Consider the following 19,568-nt stretch of genomic DNA (forward strand, 5'->3'; position numbering starts at 1 on the left):
TTTCCATGAGGAAACACTCAATTTGCATCAGCGCCCACGACTGAAAAACCAGGTCCTGGCTTTTTGCAGGGTTTGGCATACTGTCTTGAAATCAGACAAAATTAGCCAGAATTTGTGAATTGGTTATTCTTTGCCTGCTGAAACGAGGCAATGTCTGCAAGCGCTGCTTTGAGAATCTGTTCTTTTTGTCTGAGAACAGATGTCTGGGAGGGGTTTTGGCAGGACCYACTCTGTCAAACAGTCCAGCTTTGACAGTTACTTGCTTGAGGGACGGCTAAAATGCAAAGCATTTCTGATCAGAATATCATATTCATCTGGAAGTTAATTACTGTGTCTGCCTTGGTATAAATAATTAATTATGCAAAACCCACACAGCTGTGGCTGGACAGAGTTAAGTGACTTGCTGTCAATGTCTCACGGTTCTGGAAAGGATGAAGGGATTTAGAAAATAAGCTCTTTAACTCTTGGGCCATGCTATTGTGATAGCCCCTTCCTGATCAGATGAGAATATGATTATCACTGAGCATGCTTTTCTTTACAAAAGGACATTTCCCAGTTTAGCCTGTTCAGGCCCCAGCAATAAGCTCTTCTCAGTGCTGTGGCTGTGTCAAGCTAAGAAGCCAAACACTGATTGTTTTGGGGGAATGAATTTGCAAAGCCTMTGTGGCTGCACAGTCATGCTCAGAGCAATCAGCCAAAGCAAGGTTTGAGTCCAAGTGTGGATGTGTGCATGGAGTGAGCACAGAGTGAAGGCACATGGATGCAATTATCAACCTGTCCAGCTTTATAGGACACAAAGGTAAAGAGAAGGCCAAGTTTACAGAAATTACAAATATTTGTGACAGCAGCAGTCCAGTATCTGATCTTCTGAAAAATGGGCAGGGTCATGGGTTCACACTGTCAAATAAACAGTATTTCTGGAAGGCAAGGGTAGAGAAATGTGTCAAACTACCCATTTATGGTATGTAGTCTCCAGCAGATAATGGATTTTAAATGTACAAATAGAAGTATCAGCCCAGATTCATTTGTGATAAGTCGTTTTCTGCATGTGACTCTGATTTGCCAAAATGKTTTTGCCTGTAGCACTAGCGAATGAAACACAAAAAAAAGCTTGATAAATGTGTCAAATACCTTGGTGTAGGCAAACACTGCTGAAATTACTGCAGGAAAATAAACTGCTATAACCCAGAGGACATATTTTGTACCTTCAAAGGATCAAACACACCAGAACTCATCAGGATGAGCAGGGATCTCCACACATATTTTATTACCTCCTTTAAGTAATGTAAAGCTGTGTAAGCATCTATCTACTCAAATGGGCAGGGAGGGAAAAAATTAATCTGTGAAAGCAATTGATGTAGAAGATATTTATCTGTGACTCTTTCCAGAGGTTTAGCTGTATTATTAAAATGAACTGAGTTTTGTATACGGAACTTTTACATAGAAATTTTCATCCTCCAAGGATCCCAAAATGCATCAGAAAGTACAGTAGAGATTGTAAGGCAAGAGCAGAAGCAATTGAGTGCTTTGCTGTAATTCAGATATAACCTTAGACACTGTAAAATGTGCAAAGCTAAAAGGTAGGAGCAAAATGGCTCATCCTTTCAAATGAATGCTACAGGCCTCCTACCTACCACCTGGAAGGGTATTGCTGACAAACATGACAGGATGTTGGCTCAAATGAAGCAAAATGTTTGTTTTCTAGAGAGCCATTTTCCCCATGGACTGGATGCAGTCTAAGCTCTGGATTTGATTTTGTGTTCTTTCCACAGAAATTCAGACTATAGGCTGATCTGTGCAAGGATGCTGTCAAAGAGGTGACAGTAACCCTTGGGGGGTTTCTCCAGCAAGAAGCAAGGTCCAGTTGAAGGTCCAGGCAGTGGTTTGTGATCCTCCATGCCATTTAATTCTTAACACACACCTTGGCATAGCTTTGACCCTTCTAGGTTGTGCAAATGTTTTTGCTTTCAGCTCATGTATCACCTTGAGCCAAGGACTTTTCATAACAGGCAGCATTCATGAGTTTGCCTGGGTTTCTGGGGAAAACCTGTGTGCTGTGCCATCCCTGTGTTGTTTTATTCTTCAGGACCAAAGGATGGGCRAGGCTTGGGAGCAGCCCTGGCTCTGCTGAGTCCAGTGGTAGTTCAGTCACTGGCTCCAATGGAAGTGTGAGTGTCTGTCAGCAAATAAGTTCTACCACTGACAGAAATGATTGCRTGTGGATTGTCTTCAGTTTAAAAACTCAACTACAAGCATTATCAAAAGTTGTGACAAAATTCAAAGGCCTCATATGACTTCTGCCAAAGGTTGCAAGAAAAGGTGCTAGTGGTGCCTGAAAAACTTAAAAACTTTTAAATTGGCACCTTAAAAGCACACATAATTTTTTACTTTGAAGAACTCCCTTTCTGAGCAAACCTGATGTGTCTGCATGCTGTCATTTCTGACAATGGCAACACCTCAAATACCTGTAAGCATTGTTCAGCAGTCATCTTCTAATTTATTTTAAATGTCATTTGAAATTACTAGTGAGAGGGACAGGAAAACAAGAAAGAAAGACTGAAAGTAGAGGATCCCAAAATACAATCATGGAAAGATTCTTCTTGTTTCAAGATTATCCCTAAGCTCCTTTAGGGAATTTAAAAATCTAAAAAGTCTAGAAGCCTGGTTGTCCTTGGTTTGCCATTGATGACAAGCATTGCTAACAAAGGTCCTCAATGCAAGGATTATATTGGAAAGCAATTTTTTATCCACAATTTTCTTGAGTACTAGTAACCCAATTGTTGTGTGAGTCTGGAAAGATGGAGGTAATTTCCCCCATGTCAGTGCTGTGTTTTGCTCTGGTAGCTGGAAAGGAGCTGATTTCACACCAGAACTTTGGTTTCTGCTGAGCAGGGCTGGAGCAGCATCCACGCTGCCTCTCCAACACTCCCCCTTCACTGGTAGGCTGAGGGTGGGAGAGACCTTGTGGGGGACACAGCCAGGACAGCTAACTCTGACTRCAGGGRTGTTCCATGATGGATGGAGCCTGTTCAGCAATAAAAGCTAAGACAAAAGAGGAGAGGAGGAGGGGGYATTTGTTTTACTGTGTTTCTGTGYTTGTCTTTGGGAGCAGCCACTGCTYGTACTGAAGCACTGCTTCCTGGCAAGTGGCTGGACATCTGTTGATGAGACGAAGAGAGCGAATCTTTGTTTTTTCATCCTTTCCAAGCATGTCCTTTGCTTTTGCTTTATTAAACTGCTTTTATCTTAATAAAAATTTTTTTTTCCATCTAATTTTCTTCCCCCTGTCCTGCAGAAAAAGGGAATAATAAACCAGCTTTGAGGTCACCTAACATCTAGCCAAATTCAACTCACCACAGTCCTTTTTGTTGCCCAATGTGAGACATGAGCAATTTGAGATAATGATAGAATTGGGAGAGATAACAGGCAAAACATGGACTGAACACAACTAGAGAGTGAAAAGTGGAATAATCGTGGAAAATTTCTGTCTCTGAAATTGTGGTGAGGTAAATTTTCCACTTTTGCTTCATTATGATAATGTTCTTGTGATTTTGGTGTGGGGAAATTTTTTTTTTTTTTTTAATGTGAGTGAAGTTTGTGAATACTGTGTGATGAATGTGTATTTTATTGCTGATTAAAGATTTGATTCACAGACATAAAGGGTGGTATGTATCGGGTTTGTGTGATTTAGTAGTGGGGCGAGCCACAAGGACTTCTGTCCAGGAGCTTCCAGAAGTTTCCTGCATGTCCAACAGAGCTGATGCCAGCTGCCCAGCTGAGAAGGGAAGTGATAAAGCAGCTTTGGTAGGCACCCAGAATCCATTCACAGTCAACCTATCACACTGGTACTTCCTGGGATTCTCCTATTCTAAGCAGATTCCTCTAAGATTTGTCGCCCCAAGGTGTTCCACTTTGCTGGCAACACTCAGCCTACTCATCCTTCTCCTTTTCCCCCATTTAGTCCTTTCACATCTTTTTTTTTTTTTTTTTTTTTTTTTTTTCGTGTGCTTGTGCTCATTTATCTTTCCCCCATCCCTGGGCAGAGGTCTCCCACCATTCTTGCCCCTCAGGGCAGTGCCTTAGCACAACCTCTTTGTTCTCTCATCCCTCTCCCAGGTTTACTCCTTCCTCCTTTGCAGACCAGCCATGCATGCCAAGCATGCACATCCATCATCCATCATCCGTGCACACTCAGCAGTGCCAGTGCWGCCTTCTTTGATATCGCTGTTTAAATTACACTGTCCTGACATCCTCCTAAATGCATCAGTACTTGTCCCCTGCACACAGATTTCACTGAGCTGCATCTGTAACACAGACTCTATAGATACACTCTAAGAAAGGAAGGGTTACAGTGACAGGTATTGATTCAGGTTTTCTGTTTTGTTTTGTTGGGTTTTTTTTTTCCATTCTGTATCATTGAAGAAATCACAAAGTGTATTTTTGTATTAAGCATAACTATCCATAAATGCATGTAGATAACTTTCTCATACATACATATATGTGTATGTATATATGTGTGTGTGTGTGTATGTATGTATATATACACACAAATATATKTTATACTGTCAGTGTTCCCAGAAGGGCATTTATGCAGTCTGTAACAGGACTCCTGACTTCCAGTTACAGAATAAAAGAAAYATAAAAGAGATTGAGCTGCAAGTTACTTATGAGTTAAAATTTCTGCAGTTTCCAACTTCAGCACTTAAACCTTTCCTATTTCTCACAGCAGACTTCTTCAGTGTTTTGTGGAACTGAGTTTCAAGTTCAAGTCTCCCATTTATAGGTGATTTAAGCAACAAGGTTATGAGGCTAAACTAATTCTTTTGACTTACAGAGATACTATGACAATAAGGCTGTATAGCCAAATAAAAACAGGCTGTAATAGGCAATTCAGTCCTTATACCCTATGTGATTTGGGGTGAAATTTCAGCCATTTAGCCAGAGTAACATTCATTTCTAAAGCTGTGTGCCATTTTACTCCTTCCTTTCTGATGTGTGCTTATTTTATTGGCAAAAGGTAAAATGTATAATCTGTTACTGGGGTTGAAGCTTGCACATTTGCATTAGGCAAAAATACAATTTTTATGGAGGCAGCAGGCTTGTCTTACCACTTAGAGGGATCTCCCCTAGCTCAGAATTGTATGAAAACACCCCTGCTTTGCTACAAGATTTGGATTGAGGCTGCTTTCTCTCCATGTATTTTAAATCCTTGCATGTTTCCTTGAATGCTCTCAGGTATTTTGGGATAAGAAAATGAAACATCTCCTGTTCAGTCCCCACAAAYCTCCTTCATTATGTGCTTCTTCCCTCACACCTTGACCTGTGGAGAGCTTTACCTAACTCACCTCWATGGGAAATGGTCTCAAATTACAGGCATCAGTTGCTGTAGTGCAGCAGATCAGTGGGGTCATCAGAGTGACACTGGCCATACATGCAGGCAGAATAATCTAGAGACAAGATCTTCCCTGAATTTACAGGAGGGATAAATCTCATCCCTAAGAACAAGCCCATGGAAATCCTTTCTGTCAGACCCCCTCATCMTAGCACAAGATCAGAAGCTTGTGTCATAACAATGTGGGATCTCACCAATATTCAYTTATTGCAGGAACATTGCCTTCTGTTTCCAGGAGCTTCTGATAAAGTGACTTTAATGCATACAATACATTATTAGCAAAAAACCATTGTACCTCCCCCCTTGAAACCTCTACTCACAACCCCCAGCAGGAGCAAGGCTGGTCACTGCATCACTATTACCAACAGCTCACAGCTAATTGATTTTACACTTGTATATCAGTGCTTGCTAACTGTAATTTAAAAGCTAATTTGTTTCATACTTGTAATATCATAGGCAGTTTTGTGTCCTGTCCTACAAAGCCTGAGCTAATCACAGTCCATCATTTTTACTGCTGTTGGCCCCAAAACTGGTCTTTTGTATATTCATACTCCGCAACACTCTTATCTCTTAACCCAAATGTGAGAAACAGCCCTCCAGCACCACTTGTCTCATAGATACATCAAGGGAGAGTTTTTGAAACTGAAGCCACTTTAGGGTAGTTTTAATGAGGCTGTGTTTGCTAAAGCATGACTGACAGAAATAATAAGTTAGCATTTGTGAGGGAACCCTCAGAAATTGAGCTACAGCAGGCAAAAAGCCAGCAGAAATTGTTGTGTTGTTGAAGTATCTCCTAAAATAGCTCTCCTAGCTCAGYCTAATGCAATTAAAGTTACTGATGTACATAATATGAAAACTGGGAGCTCTTCCTGTTAATAACCACTGTGTAACTGAGGTAATCCGTTTCATTAATTTAATATATACTTTGTATCCCCCGATAATAGACATATAATTAAAGGAATAGGCCTTGCMTTCCAAAATTAAAGTTTGCAAAGGGCAGTTATATAAAAACAAGGCATTTTGTTTAATTGTTGCTCAATGTGACCTTGGTAAACACCTTTTTATTTTATTAAAGTATCAGTACTAAAATTCAGAATAAATTGATATAGATATCAACTTTATCAGTAATTAAAAATGTTATCTGGTAAAAATTAAAAGAAARCATCAAACAATTGCAGAAGTGTGGCTGATGTGGTTAAAAATGCATACTGAAGTTGGATAAGGTCCGTATTTAATTCAATATTTTATATTACGTTGATGTAAAAATACTAAAAAGATAGACATTCTTTTATTTTTCAGAGGGTTGGTTGGTAATTATGTCAAGATGATCGTTATTCTTTATTTCTCAAGATCTTTGACCAGAACTTAAAATTATGTAAAAGCCAAGAAGGCAGATGTTCAGAAGAGATACAAAAGATATCTAAAGGAATAATGAAGCTGAAGAAATTATATTTAAAAAATTAGGAGTTCAGCTGATTGATTAGAAAATTATTAAATTGGGGAACAATACTCTCTCAACTGAGTATTCTGGGAAAAGAAAAAAAGTTCTGTGTTTGTTTATTTCAAATATTTAATATTTTTTATATATGTAAATACTTTCTTTATACAGAGATACAAGACTTGTGATGTTGCATGGATAGGGCAACAAAAAATGTACAGTACACAAGCAAGATGAAAGTAACAATAAGATAAATGTGTATTTATAATGAAAATAAAAAGGAAAAAAATGGACATTCAAGAAAGATAAATATTTGTGAAACTAAATGAGTCAAACAGTTAGTTATTAGAAATAGATATGCCAGGATACAAAAACCATGATAGTGTTGAACTGTGTAAGTTCCAATTTGTGATTAAATAATAGGAGATATTACAAATATTWCCTAATATATGTGATATTATATACCACATTATATAATGTRGTATTATAAAGTGTGGCAAGATCTTGGTCATTAAGTAAAAATATTCCYTTGTGAAGTTCTTTCTTTATTTAGTTATTTACTAGCAGTAAGTCTTGTCAACAGCATCTGAATAGTGTGATGGAAGTGTCAGTGAGGAAAAAACTTGGGCATTCATGGAATTATTAAGATACACAATATATTTAAAGATAAACTGATACAGGATTTCCTGGAATACCAATTGTTTAAGGATCCAGGAGCAGGGATCTCTCTGTGGCTGTTTTTGTTGCTTTCTGCTTTCAGTTCAGAGTCTTGTCAGAGGAGCTTCCATAAGCCGAAGCCAGGCTTTGTTCATCCATACATCATCTCATCTAAGCAATTTGGGAGATACTTTTCTCTCCTTCTTTTTTCAGGGAATTGAAAATTATACTTTGGCATAAATGAAGTAGGAATAATTGAAAGTACTTCCTTTCTTCCCGTATGGTTGTCTGTGCAGGAAGCAGGATTACACTGTCAGTGAAGAATCTGGATGGTAAATTCTTGTTCAATTTCACACAGTCAGGGGGTGTCCTGTGCTATCTATCAAGGCCTCCCTATCCTTGAGGGAATCAACAGCTCTTCCCAATTTAGTGCTGTTAACAAATCTGCACTGTGTGCACACAACTCCTTTGTCCAGATCATTGATAAAATGTAACAAATTGGCCCTAAAATTGAGCCCTGGGGCAGACCACTAGTGACTGGCTGTCAGACTGATATTGTCCCAATACAGCAATGCTTTCAGTCCATCCTTCAGCCAGCTGACCGCCCACCATATTGTGCACATGTCTAGCTGGATTTTGTCCACAAGGATTCTGTGACAGACGGTATCCAAAATCTGCAAAAATTTTAAAAAAATCTCTCACACCTAATGGCTTGTTGTATTTTTTTTTTTCAGTGTGCTGATACATCATGATTTTTCTAGTGCTTTAACCTCAACAAAATCAAGATTCATTTAGGGTTCTTAGGACAACTTGTTGGCTTTGCCAATTAGTGCACAGGAGGGTAAAAAATTTATGAGGTAGGAACTAGATCTGTATTCAGTAAGCTCATTAACTGATATCATTATCAAACTGATACAGGAATCATTAAAAATGTATTGGATGTAAATAGCTTTCAATCTATATTCAGTTGGCTGGATTTACACCAGTAGTGCTAATATATACGCTAAGCCATCTGTTCCCTTAATGAATACTACTAGCTCTATGCACAATTCTTACTTTCATGAACACAAAGCTGGCATATTAATTAAGGACATGTAAAATGTAGAAAAACAAAATCATAGAAATTAAAACTTAAGGTACCTAGGTATGAACATAAATCTGCTGTCGCTTAGAGATACAGTTATCAACAAGAAGAAATTCCTCCTGGATCAGAAACTGCTTGTTACACCTCTACCTTGGCCCCAGGAGAAGACAACATTGCTGTACACTSCATTCTAAAGCAGAAGAATCTAAAGCATTATTTACTTCTACCAGATGCTTAAAAATCTGCCAGTTACTAGGGCTGTGGTCTGACATGGACTATATGAGGTTTTGAATAAGGGTGAAAGAAGCAGAAAGGAATGGAGCTTCCTAACACAGTAATTCCTTGTCTGAGTCTCCAGTAGCAGGAGGAAAAGCAAGTCTAATATCCATCCATCTTCTGTCCCAGCTCAATCTTTCCTTCTTCCCAGARCTACACTTAGCTGAGGCTCACACTCACAAAAAGGCAAACTGCCATTTGATAGAAAACATTAGGAAGGACCAACTTTATTCCAGGTCCCCATTCCTACATTTACCCSAGTATAAAGACATGTCTCCTCCCCAAAATCCCCATTCTGTACAAAGAAGAGAGAAACCAAACAAAACAGCTGAAAGAAATCTGAAAAAGCAAATCCAAACCGAGAAAACCTCACATATGGAGAAAAACAAAGAGCAGGAAAAGCCCTGAACAGCGAGAGTTTGACTTACTTTTTAAATATAAACTGCATGATATATTTTTTGTGGGCAAAAAAAAATGATTATTGTGTTATTTTCTTCAGCTGGCCTTCTTCCACTTCCAYGGATAGGGAGCAGTTTAAACTTGTTCATGCATACATTTCTTTACAACTCCTGAATGTGTTATTACTGTGAAACAAAATTATTTTCTTTCACTTGAATGAAAATAATTCACTTCTGCAAGATTTTTCTGTAATAGTTGTTCTAAAGGCCACGTGCTGTTTGGTTGTCAGGTGTTGATTTTCCACAGAGTGGTGCTTACTGTGTAGCATGAAGCAGGTGCAGTCTTAGGGGTATATAAACTAAGAGCATGCACTGGAATTTATTCATTTTCTAGGGAACAGTACAAAGAGCTGTACTTTGTGTATCTGAGTGAGGAATCAATAAAATGCTTGCAAGCCCTGGATGTGTCAATGGATGGAGATAAAGATGAGAAAAACTTTCTGAAAATTGAATTTTAGACATTTTGGCACAGTTGAAGCCTAAGTTTCAATCCTTCTACTCTTCAGATGTGAACTTTTCCTATGGTGATATGAGATACATCAATAAGCTGCAACCAGGTTTTCACTAGATTTATAARTATTAAAATAAACATTGCTGCTGTAAGTGTTGGAGTTGACTGCATGTTGTGATCTGGCTTTTAACTTTCAGTCTGYCTGTGCACAGGAGTTATATTCTGAATCATACCTATAGTCCCTTGAAGCAGTCAGTGATAAATTGCAGAGGAATCCTGCAGGAATGAAGTGTGGAAAAATCCTTCTCACTTAGCTTTTTGCTCTTCATCTTGAACAGCTAATGCATGACTTATTTGGAAACAGGGAAATCATTAGTTAAAGTATGTATGGAACTTCTAATTTCTCCATTATTCTATATATTTCATTTCAACAAATCCCCATGTATGATATTGCTTCCTTACCTGCTGATAATCATCCATGATTACTGATAGATGAAAGCATGAAGAAGAGCTAGAAAACACACACAAATGGAACTGACAAAAATACCTATAACTATTCTGATTTTATGAAGGACATAATTATAGGATCAGGCAGGACCCATTGCATTTATTGTCTCACAATAAAGAAGTAAATGCCAGTCTTAAGTGATGATGAATCCTCTTATTTTGAAGTAAGTCCACAATGATATTAGGTGTTACACCTTGCAGATGCTGTCATTGTGGAGCAAGGGGCCATCTGAGCAGCAGAGCTGCCATGCAGGGGTCCCACACAGGTCAGAGCCTCTGTGGCCCTACTTCAGAAGCAAGTGTAGATCCTGCTAGSAGATCAAAGGTATCTCTCTTCTCACAAAGGCTTGTGACAAAGCAGGGGCAAGGCAACCAACCCCAAAACTGGGTGATGCTACTGAACAAGAGAATTAAACTGCATGTCTTTGTGATAGGCTGAACTATTTGACACCTCTGAGAAAAATGGTATGAATCTAATTCGCTGCATCTGTTTATTTCACTAAAATAATGGAAAATCTTTTACAAAAAGCAGATAGCTTCAGAGTAATCACCACAAAGTCTCAGACATCTGGTTACAAGTCCAAATATGCAAAATTCTTGTAGTTATAGCACTTTGCCCTGTTTGATTCAGCAACTATCTCTCACTACCTAATTAGACTCAGAGTGATGCAGAACCTTCTTTACCCACATCATCTTTCTTACCCTAGCAGTACKACTGGCATCTTGATTATCACCAGTTCCCTTTCTAGATCATTTCAGCCTGGAAAATGCTCCCTGTTGTGCATGTTGAGTGGTCCCCAGGGAAGGTACAGTCCTCTACTCTTTCAGGATGGCTGCTCTAATCCCAGGGTGTGTTTTAAGGATAGTGAAAGAGTTCATCTCTGTGGCTCAGCCACTGTCTTTATAGGAACTAAATAGTCACCAAATAGACTCAAAAGAGTCAGCCCAGTCACCTGGGGTGTGCATATGACTTTGACCCATTTTTGARTATATCCTCCACTTTCTCTTTTTCTGAATTTCTGGAGTATTGTCTCACACCAGCCTGCTTTACAAGAGGGAGGTGATGCTGAATGAACCTGATAACTTTGTGCAAAGAGGTGATAGACAGCTTGGTGGACTTTACCTTCACTTTTAACAAGATTTTCAGTACTGTCTCCACAGCATCCTTATAGAAAAGCTGGCGCGGTATGGTTTAGATGGGTGGGCAGAGAGGTGGGCTGAAAACTGACTGAGCAGCCAGGCCCAGAGTGCTGTAATCACTGGTGTAAAAACTAACTGGAGACATGTCAGTAACTGGTACCTTGGGCTAGTAACTGAGCAGGTGGACATGCAGTCCATGGCAAGGAACTTCGTAGCTGATGTTCAGACGCATTTTGTTCCCTAGACTCTTTCCTTTCCAGGCAGTGTTTGTAAGCTCTCTTCAGACACGGAAAAAAAAGATAGAGAAGTGGATAACAGAAACAGGAAGTTCAAATTACTTGTTTCAGAATTATAGYAGTGCCCCAATATGAAAAAGAATTATGATTCCCTGGCAAATAGATTTTTMCAGTTACATCCTACCACTAGGGAATCAATTGCCTAATCAAAGACCTTATTAATTTTCTCTGGCATTTAAACACAACTGTCCACTGGACTCATCTTGTGAAATTCAGGGAGAAATATCCAGRCAAAATTGCATATTATCAATATACAAACATATATATTTCCAGTATTTCAAGCTGTTCCACAAGCACGTTCCTTAAATGCATTTTTTTTGTAAATGCAAGCACCAAAATTTATATTTCTATGCACTCTGATATCTTACTTTGATTTTCAAAGGGCTCTCTTATTCATGAGGGGTCAAATCTCATGAAAACACAGCATAGACATGCCTCTCATAAAGTTAATTCTGTCCTTTGCTGCCTACTTGATATCTCTCCTGGAGGTCAATACTCACATACCAAAAAGACAGCTCCTGAATCAGCAGTTCTGAATTGTCATTGTTTTCAGACTGGAATATTAAATRAAAAAGGCACTACAGTTTCTTTCTCTTTTTGTCTAAGTTCTAATTTGGTGTCCGCTATGAAGGCGTCTTCAGCTGGAGGGAAAATGTGGTGGGCAGCTGCAAAAGGGATACTTTAGGTTCTTCCCAAGGCACACCAGCCCTGCTCATAAATCAGAAACTGGAGGCAAAGCTGAATGAAAGCTAGCAGAACAAAATGAGCAGATGTCAAAAAAACCAAGTTAAGCTCTACTCTGAATAAATAGGTGTTTTAGCTTGGCTGCAGTGCAARAGACGTGCTTTGGAGAAGGCAGCTCCCTATTGGAAGTAGATGCTATGTCAAAACACATTCAGTTCTGAGCAGAAAGGATGAGCAAAGAGAGAAAACAAATGATCCGTGAAACTCTATCATATTACTGTTAATTGGAGGAGATCAGCTTGGAAGAATTTTTTGCTTCTTTTTCTACCCAGGAAAAGCTGATTATTGTTTGCAATCACTGAATAATGGATTCTGTTTTCCAACGTACTCTTGAGAAGGTTTTTGATTTGATGCACACTTGTATGATTTAAACCCTGGACTCTGTCAGGCCATGATAAAAGCTGCCATCACCTCACCAGGAATTTCCTGTAATGTATAAACACTCGRCTTCACGCTAACCTTCCCTCCTGCCTCTCCCACAACCTTACATGCATATCAATGTCTGCTGAAAAGGGCACTGCTGTGTACCAAGTCCTGGTAAACAGACCAAAATGACCAAGGCCTAAGGATTACTGCAGCACTGCTGATCAATAGATATTGAGTGCAATCCCCTGCTCTAAATTCAGCAGGGTTAATAAGTGTCTACAGAAGACAATGCTCTGAAACACAATCTCCTTCAGTGAGGGAGGGGAGGTAGAAATGTTTGCCTCAGCAGCTGCAGATAAAACCTGTGGGAGGCAAAGCTTTAGCTTTTACCCAAATTTGGCCTTAAGCATTCTTGATTTGCTAAGTGTGCTGTGCATTAGAGACAGCTTTGCTGCTGACAAGAGAAATACCACATATGATGACATGTTTCTGAGCTCCTGAAAGTCTCCGTTTGATGTTTTACTCAGAGATGGCATGTGAAGCTCCTTATGGTCCCGTCTATTAGACCTTTGCTTTTGCTTTTTATGCTTTGCATGCAAGACTAAGCACATGCAGGATGGAGGAAAGGAATTCAATTTAATAGCTGGCCAAAAGCCCTTTTCTCTTTTGAATAGGCAGTGATGCTATCTAGAGATGAAAGGTGACACTTAAACAGAGCAGCAGCAGTACTTGCAAAAGGTCTGAAATTCTTATAACTTTGCTTGATGGCAAAAAGYGAAGCCAATCCCATCCCCCCATTTTACATGATTTACGGAGTGAACTCTTAGCRCAATTTAAGATCCCGAGTGAAAAACGCAGCTCTGAGAGACAGTGTGCCAAACTCTCTGACTAATCTGGGGTAGTCAGCCAAGTTCAGTATCTGCTGGCTGATGATGAATGGTGACGTCTCAGTGCTTGCTCAACATCTGTCTGCCTACTTCACTTYTAATTGCACACCCGCGGATAACTGGGACGGGGAGAACGCTGGATTTCACAGGAGCAGGATAACGTGACCTATTCATGAGTGTGAAGAATTAGGGAGGCATGTCTATGCTGTGTTTTCAAACACACCTTCAACAGATGTCCAGCTCTCTACAGGTTGGCATGCCTGGTTCAGGATTACCAGCTGTCTGAACTTCTTTGTGGAAATACAGATGAGTTATATTTTTGCTTGTCACCACAGCTTTACTGAATTCCTCAGTGGGAGGGGTCAGCAGAAATCCTGCTTCTTATCAGCCAGAAGAGCTTCACTTGCTAACAGATTATGGAATATGCAGATAGGTGTACCATGAAATGTTCTTTCTCAGATTGAGACAAATATATCGTACTATATGCTGGCATCTGTGACTGTCACAAAACACTTTCAAGCACAGAAACTACAATTTCTTTCTTTTTTTTTTTTTTTTTTTTTTTTTTTTTTTTTTTTTTTTTTTTTTTTTTTTTTGTAATTTCATAGGGATTCAGCAAATGTTACTTTTAAGTGACAACTTCTGTCATTCCCCTGTGCTGACCTAAAGCTAGAGAACACACTTTGTATTACTTATTTCTGCTGTGCTGCACTTTCTCCATCAGAATAGAAGTATTAAATGTCTCCATATACAGGCATGGAAAAAGTGTAGYTTGAAATGGAGTTTGCTAAAACAAGACCCTCTATTATCTGCTATGAGATTGCAGGAAACAGGGACTTCCAGAGGTTATTTAGTACCCTCCCCACTGTCTCTTGCTTTTCATCTCATCCCTTTTTTTTTTCACCCTTTTACCCCTTCTTTTTTTTTTTTTTTTTTTTTTTTTTTTTTTTTTTTTTTTTTTTTTTTTTTTTTTTTTTTTTTTTTTTTTTTTTTTTTTTGATTATCTGTCGTTTCTTATTTAAGCTTTGGGCTGTACATATCAAAGCAGGTACATAGAAAATCCAGACTCACTGAGGTAGCTCCTGTGACTGTAAAGGTACCAGACAACTGGRTTTCTAATTTGAAAATAAATGGGGAAATAGGCTTCATCTGTGCTTTATTTCCAATGTATAATTCTCACAGTGCAGTTACAATAAAACAATGATGACAGATTTACAATAGTGGGTTTAAGATTTTGGTTTGCCAGTGTAACTCGGAGTCTGTAAGAGCCCAGTTTGTGCTATGGGGAATCAGGGGGAACAGACAAATGACTTCCAAATTGGAACATGGCTATGGGCTCAGGCTCCATTGTGAGGGTTAATTTTGTTTCACTCAGAAATAATTATTGCTGGCTTATCTAAAGCAGCAGAAGCTTGGAACAGGAGAGTACTTCACTCCTCCTGGCACAAAGACAGTTGCGATAATGTAAGTTATATAAAAGGTGCCAAGCGAAGGGAAGGGGTGGGGGGGTGGTTTGGAATAAAACCATCAACAAAACAGTGACTTTAGCCATCTTCCCACTGTTCAGATCATTGTTCCTAAATTATTACATTTATATTGACTTTTCATTCTGACCAGTAGCTTGCAGGAAATGTTGCATTGCAGTTTTCCACCAGGAAGAAGCMAGTGACCTAAAAATGTGGTATATTTTTTTATAATGATTATTAAAATTGCATGAAATGTGTTCATCCTTGAACAGCAGAAATGGCTTGAAGCAAAGAATTCTTCTTCAGGGAACTCAGCCCTAAAGCTCATACCCATTCTGAGTCAGCAATGGGGCAGCTTCTTCCCATTTSCTCTAGGAATTCCCTGCTAAAAATTTCTGAAGAACATGGCAACATTTATGGAAGTAGTAAGTGCTGAAGTGTTGGGATACACTCCTGTGTGTGTGCACTCTGCCAGCTCCTGSTCTGTGGTGGGTACTTCACAATCCCACTGGCACTCAGGACTTCCTGGCACCAACAGATTAACAACAGGGAGATCTCTGGCTGGGGCAAGGACTGAYTTGGTGCAGGATTAAAAAGGTGACACTGTAAAACAACATTAAAGAATTAGGATGTGTAAAAAGTGTTCCTGGGACAGAAATGGCCCAAAGCCATTTATCTGGTTAYCAGGAAGAGAGGGAAGAGGATGGCAATGGAAATAAGGGACAGACCATCAGCTGTCAGTTTAGTCCTAAGCATCTTGCTTAGGAGGGCAAACAGTTATCAACACACAGAGCAGTGAGATCAATCCCGTGATATTATACTGAATGGTTTTGTGGACCAACTAGGATCTGAAGGATAATGTTATTCTCTTATTATTATCTATTATTTTCTAGCCAGGTTTACCTCAACTAGACAATATCAGTCTATTCTTTGTAAAACACCCTCAATCAATCAATCAATCAATCAATCAATCAATCAATCCATCAATCAATCCATCAATCAATCAACCAATCAATCACTTGGGGGGAAAAAAGTCAGCCCAAGCCACCTACATCTCTGGAAGCTTGGTCTTATCTTTTTGCTCTATACAGACTGGAAGCTGCTGTGTGAGTCTTCACATTTCCATTTCCCATTAAAGCATTGGCTTAGGATGATCACCCCCAAGATTTGCTTCTTCTTTGTTTTACCCCTTTGCTACCTTTCTGATACCTGCATTCACAAATATAGAGTTTGAGAGTTTTACCAGGTGGTGGCAGTGATGAACTGATGTTACCTATTTCTACAAGTCCTGTTGATGTAACAATAATAATGAAGAATGTAGGCAAACAGGTTAGTCCTTCAGGGCTCAATTTTTAAAGCTGTGCATAGGGATTTAGTATGATATTAATTGGAACTGCTTGGTMAAATCCCTCAACAGTGCTCTGACAGTTTATCCTGGACTAGTGAGGGCTCAGCTCCAGTCCTGAACTTTGCATAAATTTTCGATAGGTTACAGCAAAGAAGATTGGAATAGATTTTGAGCATGTTATGGGTGTACAACCATCACAGTKAAGGCTGCCCTTGTGCATTTTTCAGGGACTTCCCTCAAGGTTTGAAAACAATTTCAAAAGAAGAATATTTCATCAAATATGTAAATGAAGAATTTAGTGTATGTTTTGAGTATATTGTAATTATATTTAGAATATTTTATCATTATTTTGATTCCCAAAATTAATTTCCCAGATRGGCTGGAGAATAATAACTGCATTTAAATAATAGATACCTGCAATTTTCTTTGAATACCTTCGTGTTCTTCTGGACTTTCACATAATCTAATACAGTCTCCTGAATTTAAAGTGAATTTAAAACCTTTGTGTTTATTTATTATTATCAATAGGCTTAYTTAATTAAAACTGTACTTCTGACTTTACAAGATGTTCATCATTCTTCACATATTATTGTTGCTCTCCTACGTGGACAAGTCTTTCACAGGGTTGTGTACAGCAAATGAGAGGCATCCACTTGCATGAAATCATGACTATTTGTTTACAGAAATAGATTTGAGATGTCCAGTCAGATGGAATCAACACACAGCCCCCAGTGGGGGGTGGTTTGTGGGGCTGCTACCAGCTACCATTCCTGTGGGCAGTGATCTGGGGCAGCATCCTRTGTCCTTCTGGAGGTCTGTCCATGTGGGAACTGCAGGGGTGGCAGGCTTTTMATATAATTTGATATGAAGGATGTGAATAATATTTTTCATAATAGTTTTTATCCAGGAGGGCTAAATTGCAAAGTGTTTTTGTTGCTGCTGTTCTCAATGCAGGCTACTCTTCTTCCCAGCCAATGCCTCTTCCATGCCCTAGCATAAAAGACTTCTTTCAGTTCACTAGGAGCTGCATTCCTGTCCCATATTGGCATATTGGTCACAACCTGAGTGACATTTCCTTCACAACTTAGAAGAAAGATGTGCAGGAATTTCTAGAAAACCACTGTCTTCGGGCAGGACTTCACAGGGAGTGCATGAAACATCAAGAAATCTCCCTCTGGAAAATGTCCCTTATTGGCAACCATCTTTTTATTTTAGTCTAGCTGGAATTATTTTCATGAAAATACAATTTTTAAAAGCAGAAAATAAAGAAAAAAAAAGGAGGTCCTGGATAAACAGCCACAAGCAGTATGAAGTTCTGGATCAGGACCTCTGTAGTGCTGAATAGCTTTGCAGCTTTCCTCTTCATCATGCCCAGGCACAGTAACATATCATTTTTTTTTCCCCAGCAGGGCAGAACTCTGACAGAAACAAAGTGCAGAATGACTTAAAAGATGAAATGCTTGGCTTCCTCTCCACCCCCTCATTTTGGTAGCAGTTAACTAACTTGTACCATAACCACTGTAATCAGAGTGTAGTTACRCAGTTCTGCTGATACAGAATATTGCTGGACTTGGAGCTGAGAATTGATTTTTAAATCCCCAGAGACTTCAATTATTGGATAGAAACTCTGCTGACACCGAGACTAACACTTTTTCTGTGGGTGGAAATGACAGAAGTGCAGGCTGATTCAGGTCCCTGGTTGTGCTCAGAGTGGGGAGGCAGGATGCCCATCCAGCAGGGCTATGAAAGACTCTTGCTTTCRTTACCAGCTCACCTTAAAATACATACTTAAAAATGGTGCAAGGAGGTTCTGTATGTTGTTTACACCCATCTACCTTTTGTTGAGTCCAGTCTAAGCCGTATTTTCAAAATCTGTGCTCCATTTCACTGAATACCTCTTTTATWTGGGCAAACCCTCTCATTTGCACAGCAGGAGGAATAACACTGTAGATCTRTATTTTTAAGACAGGCAAGTATTTCAGGGAAAGGTAGTTTCTAGAAAAGCTGGCAAGCCTTTTGACACAGGCACTCAAAATACACCAGTTAGACTGAAATACTAAGAGGACTTTTTTTCTAAATGCTACTTGCTGTCTGCCACGTGAACTGCACCCCCAAGAAATTAATTCAAGGCAAGACCACACCCTGCTCTCTGCGAGAGATAAGAACTGGAGTCCCAAAGCCTCCAAGAAGGGTTCTGTGGCTTTTACTGCTGGAGGGGGAAATGTGATCCCCTGACCCTTTCCAGAGATTTGGTAAAAATACACAAAASGCTGACTGGATCCACCTGTCTGTTTAGCACTTTACCCATTTTTCGCAGTGCTATTAACTGAAACTAATTTACTTGAACAACCTGTCACACAAACATGGTTGTGAACAATTTTACAAAGAGCAAATCATTGCATCCCTATGCCTTGATCAGGTTGACATTTGTCATTCACATGAAAACCCAAAGCAGATATGGCAGGGTGTGTTTGTATATTTGCCTACTTAATGCCTTTTAAGCTGTCTTTTGCTGGTTATCTGGTTCAAATATCTGAATAAATGTAAAGAAAACCYTAAACCAAGTCAAAAGTGCAAAATTATTAATCAAGTTGAGCAAACAAATAAATCTTAGTCTGGTGGTTACCCACAGACACATTTCCAGGACCTGTGCAAATGAAGCCAAGGAGTTATACAAGCTCTGCTCCTTATCAACCCRGTTTATCTCAGTTTCTTGCTTACTCTTCATTAGCTCTGAGCAAAAGAGAAATTGGATTGTAGAGGATGCACTAGGCTCATCGTCTGCTTTGCTTTTAATTGTTAACACCGTTCATTAATCAAACAAAGGATACCACTGGGGAGGGAGCAGGTTTGGCTCTACCTAGCTGACTGTGCTGATGTCAAGCAGTTTGCCCAAGCTGCCAGTCAGAGGCTCTTGCCCTAATCTGCTGTGAGCTGTTGTGACAATCAGAGCGCGGTGACAGCTGGGGAGCTGGCGGTGCCACATCACACTCGCAGGGGCTCGAGGCTTCCCTGCCCTCGCAGGGACAGGGACACATGGCCCATGGAGCCTGGGAAC

This window comes from Malurus melanocephalus, unplaced genomic scaffold (genome assembly GCF_030028575.1).
Source record: "Malurus melanocephalus ecotype Western Australia unplaced genomic scaffold, MMel_1.1 scaffold_6, whole genome shotgun sequence".
NCBI lineage: Eukaryota > Metazoa > Chordata > Aves > Passeriformes > Maluridae > Malurus > Malurus melanocephalus.